Source organism: Schistocerca americana, chromosome X, assembly GCF_021461395.2.
Source record: "Schistocerca americana isolate TAMUIC-IGC-003095 chromosome X, iqSchAmer2.1, whole genome shotgun sequence".
NCBI classification, from domain to species: Eukaryota; Metazoa; Arthropoda; class Insecta; order Orthoptera; family Acrididae; genus Schistocerca; species Schistocerca americana.
The window spans coordinates 289,515,205-289,525,533 of NC_060130.1; positions in this window are offsets into that span (position 1 = coordinate 289,515,205).

Sequence of the window (10,329 nt, forward strand, 5' to 3'; positions counted from 1 at the left end):
CTATGGGACTCAACTGCTGAGGTCATTAGTCCCCTAGAACTTAGAACTAATTAAACCTAACTAACCTAAGGACATCACAAACATCCATGCCCGAGGCAGGATTCGAACCTGCGACCGTAGCGGTCTTGCGGTTCCAGACTGCAGCGCCTTTAACCGCACGGCCACTTCGGCCGGCTTGCCGATTTCAGTTACATAAGCTTCTCTCACTCGTCGTGATGACATTAAAGACCCAGACATCGTGCGTCCTAAACCCTTTCAGTAACAATAATAATAATAATAATAATAATAATAATCATCATCATCATTATCATCAAAATCATCAGCACTTTTCACGAGGGGCTACTATTACGAAAGTCATTCTGTTACTGTTCTGGATAATTGTGTAGAATATGTGATTTGCCAAAAGCTCCTGGTAATTGTACGTCAGAGACGTTTTGCGTGCGGATGAGGGCCTATCTAACACCCTTATGCCCTCATCTTCCCGAATGTACGACAGCGATGCAAAATGCATCCAACCATTATGCTTGATATGCCTCCGTCGTGTCCTAATAGCATCGCTGCCTTGTGTAGTGGAGTTCAGTGATCCACCTCTGGCATGGGTATGAGTTTTAACTGTGTCTCTGCCACATGTGCTCTCTAAATATGTTATGATGTAATTTTTAGAAGATACTGGATGCGAATTATTTATGAAGGTTGGCTAAATGGGTGAAGTCCAAAGTTCAAATTTTAATTTTTTAAATTTTTTTAATTTTACATATTAATGCGGTTTGCGATGTGTGATTTTACGAGTGTCACAAATACTTAGAAGGACAAAGATTGTGAAGTAAGGTGGTTGCATCTCAAGACAGAAAACCACTCATACATTCTTATACTGCCACCGGTTATTGTGCTGAAGATCCCATTACAAGATAGATTCATTCCCTCCTACTGACATCAATCACGCACGATTGCATACCTTTTGTAAACAGACTTACATTTACACTTTGACCACATGATCAGATCGTTGCAACAGGTGAGATACTAAGGCTGATGAAACTGAAACTGTGTGAGGCAAAAGTGAGGCAGTTGGTGCATTAACCCACAACGCAAATACGCTGCGCATAGTCGTCGTTGAGTTGTCAAATAGGGAATTGTTGTACTGAGTATCAGCTACGAAGGCAGCTTGGCACAACCGTTGAATGCGCCGCACGCCTCGACTGTCAACCTTTTATTAACCTTCACAGCCGGCCTGTGTGGCCGTGAGGTTCTAGGCGCTTCAGTCTGGAACCGCGTGACCGCTACTGTCGCAGGTTCGAATCCTGCCTCGGGCATGGATGTGTGTGATGTCCTTAGGTTACTTAGGTTTAAGTAGTTCTAAGTTGTAGGGGACTGATGACCACAGATGTTAAGTCCCATAGTGCTCATTTATACCCTTCGCATGGAGTACGGGAAACTGACTACACCACTGCGAAGTGCGACCCGACCTTATAAAAGACAGGCCATGCGAAATACATGTTCGAAAACAGCGTGCGAATTTTAGCAGCCCACACAATTAGTTTTCTTGTAGTCGGCTCATCCAGCGTAGTTGCTCAATACGTGAATATAGGCGTCATTCACCACTGGCCTTGCACGTTGAGTTTTATTCATCTACGGTTTGTAGGATGTACTTGCTGCGTAAATACTTGAATATGTTGAGATTGAATGACTTGAATAGCACGGTCTCCTTTTTTCAGAATTCCAGTTATTCTCGTTGCGTTAAATGATACAGATTTACATTAACATTTCAAGTTACTCCAAAACAAAATATTCACACACCGCTTGGAGGCCAGCACTGAAGGGGCATGTGGATGGCGCATAGCTTCCATTAGCGTTAAAGTCGGATTTTGAAATGGTAGGCGTCAATTATCCTTCAAGAAAATTCTCACTTCTGCATACGTGGATGTTCGAGTCCACTCATTGATATCAATGCCTTGGTGATACCAAGAATAAATTCCAGACCCAGGTCAAATAGCACTTAGTCTGACCTATGGAGGAGGTCGAGTTAAGCGTTGCTCCAGTATAGTCTGCGGTTTTAGAAGGACATAAATATAAAAATGATATTTCAGTCAGTCAGAAGTAACAGGTGTAAGGCTCTCAGTTAATTTCCATAAACTCTTCGGCAAATTTTCCTTCAGCTGAAACCGCCAAGTACACAATTGGTTACAAGAGCCAAACAGTTAAGGTATGAAAAACATTTATATATATATATATATATATATATATATATATATATATATATATATATATAAATATATTAGCCAAACATGTGACTGATAGTCTACAAAATTGAGAGTTTCGAATCCTGCTGCCATGATGTAAGGTTGAAACTTCCAGCATTTTCTATAGTTTCTCTGCACTTGAGCGTTTTTCCATGTTCTCGTGAATGTGAACAGTGCTTCCTGCTGGCGTGAGCAGCTTGCGGTTATACAAGGAACAGAAGCCACGATGTTGTTCACATACACAAGTCTCCCTAGTGAAGGTGGCGCTCACGTCATTCGAAAATTCCAGTATCCGCTGTGATCAGAAGAGTTGCTCGATTTACTAATTGACTCAAATGGCTCCAAGCACTATGAGAGGTCATCAGTCCCCTAAAGCTTAGAACTCCTTAAACCTAACTAACCTAAAGACAACACACACATCCATGCCCGAGGCAGGATTCGAACCTGCGACCGTAGCAGCAGCGCGGGTCCGGACTGAAGCGCCTAGAACCGCTCGGCCACAGTGGCCGGCGTACTGATTGGAATACAGGGTGATTCACAAAGAATACCACAACTTTAGGAATTTAAAACTCTGCAACGACAAAAGGCAGAGCTAAGCACTATCTGTCGGCGAATTAAGGGAGCTATAAAGTTTCATTTAGTTGTAGATTTGTTCGCTTGAGGCGCTGTTGACTAGGCGTCAGCGTCAGTTGATGCTAAGATTGTGTTTAGTGATGAAGCAACTTTCCACACTAACGGGAAAGTCAACCGTCACAATGTCTGTATATGGGGCACTGAGAATCCGCGGGAAACAACTCAGTATGAACGTGACTCGCCTAAGGTGAACGTTTTCTGTGCCATTTCAGCCAATAAAGTTTTTGGTCCCTTTTTCTTCGAAGGTGCTACTGTAACTGGACTACAGTATCTGGAGATGTTAGAGAATTGGCTGTTCCCTCAGCTCGAACAAGAAGCACAACAATTCATATTTCAGCAGGATGGAGCGCCACCACATTGGCACTTATCTGTCCGTAACTACCTGAACGTCAACTACCCGAGGCGATGGATCGGCCGCCAGGCAGCCCGTGACAGAGCACTTCAACACTGGCCTCCAAGAAGCCCTGATCTTACCCCCTGCGATTTTTTCTTATGGGGGTATGTTAAGGATATGGTGTTTCGGCCACCTCTCCCAGCCACCATTGATGATTTGAAACGAGAAATAAAAGCAGCTATCCAAACTGTTACGCCTGATATGCTACAGAGAGTGTGGAACGAGTTGGAGTATCGGGTTGATATTGCTCGAGTGTCTGGAGGGGGCCATATTGAACATCTCTGAACTTGTTTTTGAGTGAAAAAAGACCTTTTAAAATACTCTTTGTAATGATGTATAACAGAAGGTTATATTATGTTTCTTTCATTAAATACACATTTTTAAAGTTGTGGTATTCTTTTTGAATCACCCTGTATAACAGCATTCATTCTGAGTAAGATGGTATTAACTTCTAAAACACTACCTGTAATAGTTCTCAGAGAAAGGCACAGGACTTAAGTGAAACGGCAACTATTATCAAAAATAATAAGATCAAAACTTTTTCAGCTACGTAGTATCACATATAATGAAACCGTTTCAGGGTTCCATGGTTAATAATCTTCTTCTTGTCAAGAACAAAGTAGGTTTCAGAAGAAAAGAGGAAGCTCGACTCGACCGTCTTATGCTTTTGTTACGTAATGGTAATTACGTCCTCGGATCACACATTGCGCAACGAATGTTATATGACAGTACTTTTGCTGTACACCGACTATGCGATCGCAGAGGAGTAATTAAGTGGAAATAACCATATTTTCGCGATAATACTTGACAAGAAATATCATGTGCTAAAGAGTCAGAACCTCCAACATTTCCACATGTCGAACAATGTACCGAAATCGCCATTGCAGCCGTGTTCTTCTAAATTAAATACAATCTTTTAAGTTCCTAACCGCCAACTTAATCAGAAACGTTTGTTTGTCGGGCATGTACTGATTAATGAACCCAGACGGATATAGAAATTTTCACTACATACCAGATGTGGACAACACGATTTAAGTAGGGCAGTTTCAGGGAACAGCAGATATGTGTTCTCTCACCGCTCGAACTAAATTCTGCAGCCATAGGTTGGAACCGTGCTCTCTCAAGCGCAGTTAGCAGGGGTGCGAGTACTCGTTTTGGACGGTGACTTGAGTAGCCCGTAGTCACTAAATTGTTCTGGATCTTGATATCCAGCACTGAAGATATAATGCGACATAATGTTGGCGGTCTGTTCGCTGTTACAAATCAGGACAGACAGTCTATCCTTGTCATCCACATATTGTGGTCGTGGTCCACTTAAGTTAACTGGACGCCAGCCAAAGTTGTAGTCCGAAGTGTCGTGTAGTAAACAATGTAGGTTGATGGAGAACATACAGAAGTCTAACATGAACTCGACACTGGACTCGCATTCGGGAGGACGACGATTCAAACCCGAGTCCCGCGATCCTGATTTAAGTTTTCCGTGGTTTCCCTAAATCGCTCCAGGCAAGTGCCGGGATGGTTCCTTTGAAAGGGCACGGCCGACTTCCTTCCCCATCATTCCCTAATCCTTTGGGATCAGTGACCTCGCTGTTTGGTCCCCTCCCCCAAATCAACCAACCAGTCATGAGTTCGACTGTTCAAGTTAGACTCCTGTATGCTCTACGTTAACCAGTACTGTTTACTACGTGACAAATGGTTCAAATGGCTCTGAGCACTTTGGGACAACTTCAGAGGTCATCAGTCCTCTAGAACTTAGAACTACTTAAACCTAACTAACGAAGGACATCACTTACATCCATGCCCGAGGCAAGATTCGAACATACGACCGTAGCGGTCGCGCGGTTCCAGACTGCAGCGCATAGAATCGCTCGACCACACGGCCGGCTACTACGTGACACTTTGGACTGATGTCACCTTTTGTTACATGCGCTGAAGATGACTATGTAATACTTGAAATCTAGATCTGCTGTAGTAAAACGATAGATTTCGTTGTGGGTTGGCAGGAGAGCCAACACCGGGTACTAGAGGAAGCCGAAAGGCACGCGTTTTAGCTCACGCAGGCTGGCGTGAGGTCTGGAACAGGACAAGGAAAGTGGACTTTAGAAAAACGGACGTAGCTGGTGGAATACTTAACTTTAATCCATTAATGATGAGCGTCGCTCTTGACGGTACATGATTACAGTATCAATAGTAACTGGTACTGGCGCCTTGCTAGGTCGTAGAAAATGACGTAGCTGAAGGCTATGCTAACTATCGTCTCGGCAAACGAGAGCGTATTTTGTCAGTGAACCATCGCTAGCAAAGTCGGTTGTACAACTGGGGCGAGTGCTAGGAAGTCTCTCTAGACCTGCCGTGTGGCGGCGCTCGGTCTGCAATCACTGATAGTGGTGACACGCGGGTCAGGCGTATACTAACGGACCGCGGCCGATTTAAAGGCTACCACCTAGCAAGTGTGGTGTCTGGCGGTGACACCACATTCCTCCCCCGCAAATCGGCGCACGGTTGTGGCATAAGGCTTCCGCCCGCCGTGGGGAGGACCCCATGTTGACGTATGTGACGAGGTGGGGAGCCTAACAACAGGCGAGGCTGTGCCACCCGCACCCTGCCATTCGGACCGCGGGGAGCTAGGAAACGCCTGAAAACCTGCTCCAGGGTGCCCGCCAACATGCGGTGTATGCGCCCGTAGAGAGACAGGAGGGGCCGAAGGGTCGACCTCCATCGGGCTGGGGCACCCGACGGGCGAAGACGACATATGGTCCGGGGCGGGCAAGAGTTCCATGTCGGAGGAGAACTGGTCACGGGAAGCGATTGGCGGCGCGTGACCCAGGGAGGCGCCCGGCGGCTGCAGCGACGCGTCCACTGCGCGCGTCGCCGGCGGGAGCACAGACGGCGGCGGCAGTGGCGGCGGCGGCGCGTCGCCATGGGACAAAATGGAAGGCAGCGTCGGTAACACCTGGGGTTCAAAAATGGTTCAAATGGTTCTGAGCACTATGGGACTTAACTTCTGAGGTCATCAGTCCCCTAGAACTTAGAACTACTTAAACCTAACTAACCTAAGAACATCACACACATCCATGCCCGAGGCAGGATTCGAACCTGCGACCATAGCGGTCGCGCGGTTCCAGACTGTAGCGCCTAGAACCGCTCGGCCACGCCGGCCGGCCAACACCTGGGGCTGAGGCAAGCCAGTAGATGGATCCCCAGGGCGCTGGCCGGACGGCACCGTCGCTGAAAGCAGGCGGGGAGCGGAAGATCCCGTGTGACGACAGAGGCGCAGCTGATTGAGATGCCAACGCACCTCACCAGAGGCCCCCAAAACCAGATAAATAGCGCGGCCGAGGCAGCGAAGAATGCGCCCTTCGAGCCAACGCCGTGAACCTCGATAGCTGCGGTAGTAGACAACGTCGCCTGGGGCAAAAGCAGGTGTCTGCCGCCGCACAGGAACCAGATGCGGCGGATATAGCAAAGACATCAAGGTTCGATGAGGGCGACCGTGGAGCAACTCTGCCGGCGAACGACCATCTCGGGGCTGAGAGCGATACGAGGACAAAAAGAGCAATAACGCGTCCTCCCGAGAATGCGACACTTTTAACTTCAACATCTGTGACTTGAAAGTCCGGACCAATCGTTCAGCGGCACCGTTGGACTGAGGCGAAAACGGCGCGGATGTCAGATGTTGAATACCATTGGCCTTGCAGAATGACTGAAATTCTGCGGACATGAATTGTGGGCCATTGTCGGAAACAATAGTCTGCGGAAGGCCTTCAATGCAAAAGATAGCAGACAACGCTTGGATGGTGGCAGATGACGTCGTGGAAGACATCCAGACAACAAAAGGAAAATTACTGAAGGCATCTACCACAACCAACCATCTAGCATTCCAGAATGGACCAGCAAAATCGATGTGCAAGCGTTGCCAAGGGGAAGTGGCTTTTGGCCATGCAAAGAATTTCCGCGGTGGTGCTGATTGTTGTTCGGCACACACCATGCAAGAAGAGCACATATTCGTAATCGCGGCATCGATTCCGAACCAAGTGCAGTGCTGACGAGCAAGTTGTTTCGTTCTCACTATACCCCAATGTCCTTGGTGGAGAAGCTGTAAGACAGAGGACTGTAACGAACGTGGGACCACGACCCTGGACTGATCATTATCAGAGCACAACAGCAAAACATCACGTCGAACAGAAAGTCTCTCCTTGTGAGCAAATAATCGGCGAACCAACGGATCCCCGATCCGTGACTTTGACAAGGGCCATTGCGTAGCAACAAAACGCAGAACGGTAGCAAGGACAGGGTCGGCAGCTGTGGCTGTAGCTACATGACGAAAATCAATCGGAAACGATTCGACCACGTCATCGGTTTCCGAATCAATGAACATGCAAGCAAGTTCGGAGGAATCGAATGCTCTATCCTCAACAACAGCCAAACGGGACAACGCATCGGCGTTTCCGTGCTTAGCAGTGGACCGATACAAGATATCGTAGCAGTACTGCGAGAGGAAAATAGACCAGCGAATGAATTTCTGCGCTGTACTTGGAGGTACAGGCTTGGTCGGATGAAAAAGCGATGTCAAAGGTTTGTAGTCTGCGATGATGGTAAAGTGACGACCATACAAGAAATCATGAAACTTTGTAACACCAAATACGAGAGCCAATGCTTCTTTCTCGATCTGTGAATAATTTCTTTGCGCAGACGAGAGCAATTTGGACGCAAAGGCAATAGGGCGATCGTGCGAACCATCTTTGTGCGCAAGCACAGCACCGATCCCGAAATCCGATGCATTCACCATCAACAAAAGGGGCTTCCGGTGATCGAATGGCGTAAGGCAAGTATTGGAAAGCAACGCCGATTCCAACTGGCGAACGGCGCGTTCGCATTCCGTCGTCCAGACGAACGGAACACGTTTACGGCGTAAGCGATGAAGCGGAGCTGAAATGGAAGAGGCGTGGAGAACATAGCGATGGTAATAGTGAATTTTGCCCAGCACACTCCGTAGCTGCTTCAAATTCTGCGGCGAAGGCAAGTCTTCTATGGCACGGAGGTGCTCTGGACTGGGATGTATGCCTTGGGCATTGAGTACATGTCCCAGGTAGGGTAAGTCACGAGCAAATAACACACATTTGTCCTTCCGCAAGCGAAGGCCATTTTGTCACAAAACCTGAAATAATGTTCTGAGATTGGCTAAATGTTCTTCTTCCGTCTTTCCATGGATCACAATATCGTCCAGATAATTTGCTGCAGTAGGGACCGACGCACAAACAGTTTGTAGATATTGCTGAAACAATGCAGGGGTGGGTGCACACCCGAATGGCAGTCGTTTGAATCGATACAAACCAAGATGCGTGTTAACCACCAAAATGCGCTGGGATTATTCGTCCACCGGTATTTGCAAGTATGCATCTGCTAGGTCCAACTTCGAAAAATATTTACCCGGGCACAGTTTGTCAAAAAGATCTTCCGGGCGGGGTAAAGGAAAAGTTGCAATCACTAGTTGTGGATTCACTGTTGCCTTGAAGTCCACACAAAGTCTCAATTTTCCGGAAGGTTTTGGCAAAATTACTAAGGGTGATGCCCAGAGAGAAGCCTGCACACGTTCAATTACACCTTGTGATTCCAAATCGTGTAATGTTTTTTCGATCTCATCACACAATGCGTGGGGAACATTGTACACTCTGAAAAATTTCGGTTGCGCGTTTACTTTCAGTTCCAAATGTGCTTTATAGTTCTTAGCGCAACCGAGGCCCTGTGCAAAAATGTCTGCAAATTCTTCACATAGACGAGAAACACTGTCGGAAGGCACAGTCTGGTTCACTGATAGGACCTGATTTACTATAGACAAGTTAAACAACTGAAATAAATCTAAACCAAACAAGTTCACCTCAGAAGAAGAACGAAGGACGTAAAATGACACAAGTTTTGTTTGTCCTTTGTATGTTGCAAGAAGGCTGCACTGTCCGAACACAGGGAGCTCGTGACCTGAATAGGTAGTTAACTTAACAGTTGCGGCACGCAACGGAGGTGTGCCCAGCAGTTTGTAAGTGCCTTTATTGATCAGTGAAACTGCAGCCCCAGTATCGAGCTGAAATGGTATCACTTTGCTGTTAATGTCCAAGTCCACAAAAAGTTTATTGTCCTGCTGACATCAAGAGCGACTGTCTCTTGCAGCGTGAACTGACACTGGTACAAAATCACTTGCGACTTGATGGGTGTACCGGCGATGTCGACGCACACTATTTGTGGGACGAACACAGTCACTGTTAGAGAGAGTGGCACTGGGCGGAGTGGCATGAACTATATGAATTTCCATGGGCGAAGTGTCGCGAGCCTTAGTATCCTTGGTTCGATTCCGATTCCGGCGCGAAGCAAAGGGCCTGGAATGCTTTTGAGCTTCTGATCGGAGCTTTTTCTGGCAAACACTTTGAACATGTTCTTTTTTAGTACAGTAAAAGCAAATAGCTTGGCGTGACGGGCAGTTCTCACGCGAATGTCTAGTAGCACACCGCGGGCATGATTTTTAGCACTGCATTTGCTTGCCGGCGCGGTACACGTGGCTGAGAGCCTGTCGGCAGCGGCGCGGTCGGGCTCGAGGACTGTTTACTGTTCCGTGCAGCTCGCCCGGCGGGCCGGTTAACCTGACACACGGGTGGCGAAGTTTCAAATGATTCCTGAGCAAAGTCAAGTGTGTCCTGCCGATCCAATATGTCCATCACTTGTTGAAGGGAGGGACTGACTAGTTTCAAAATCTGTTCCCGTATACGAACATCAGAAACGTTCTGTGCAATTGCATCACGTACCATAGTATCTGAATAAGGGAGACCACATTCACACTCAAAAGCACAATCCCTAGTAAGGCCTTGCAAGGTTGCAACCCACTCCCAATTAGTCTGAGCTGCTGTACGTTTTGTATGAAAGAAGTTATACCGTTTGGCAACTACATTGACTGATTCTTTGAAATATGCATCTAATGCAGACAAAATTTCTTCGTAGGACAGAGTTGCTACGTCGCGTCGGGGAAATAATTTGACCATCACACGGGACATGGTCACCCCGACGGAAGATAATAAA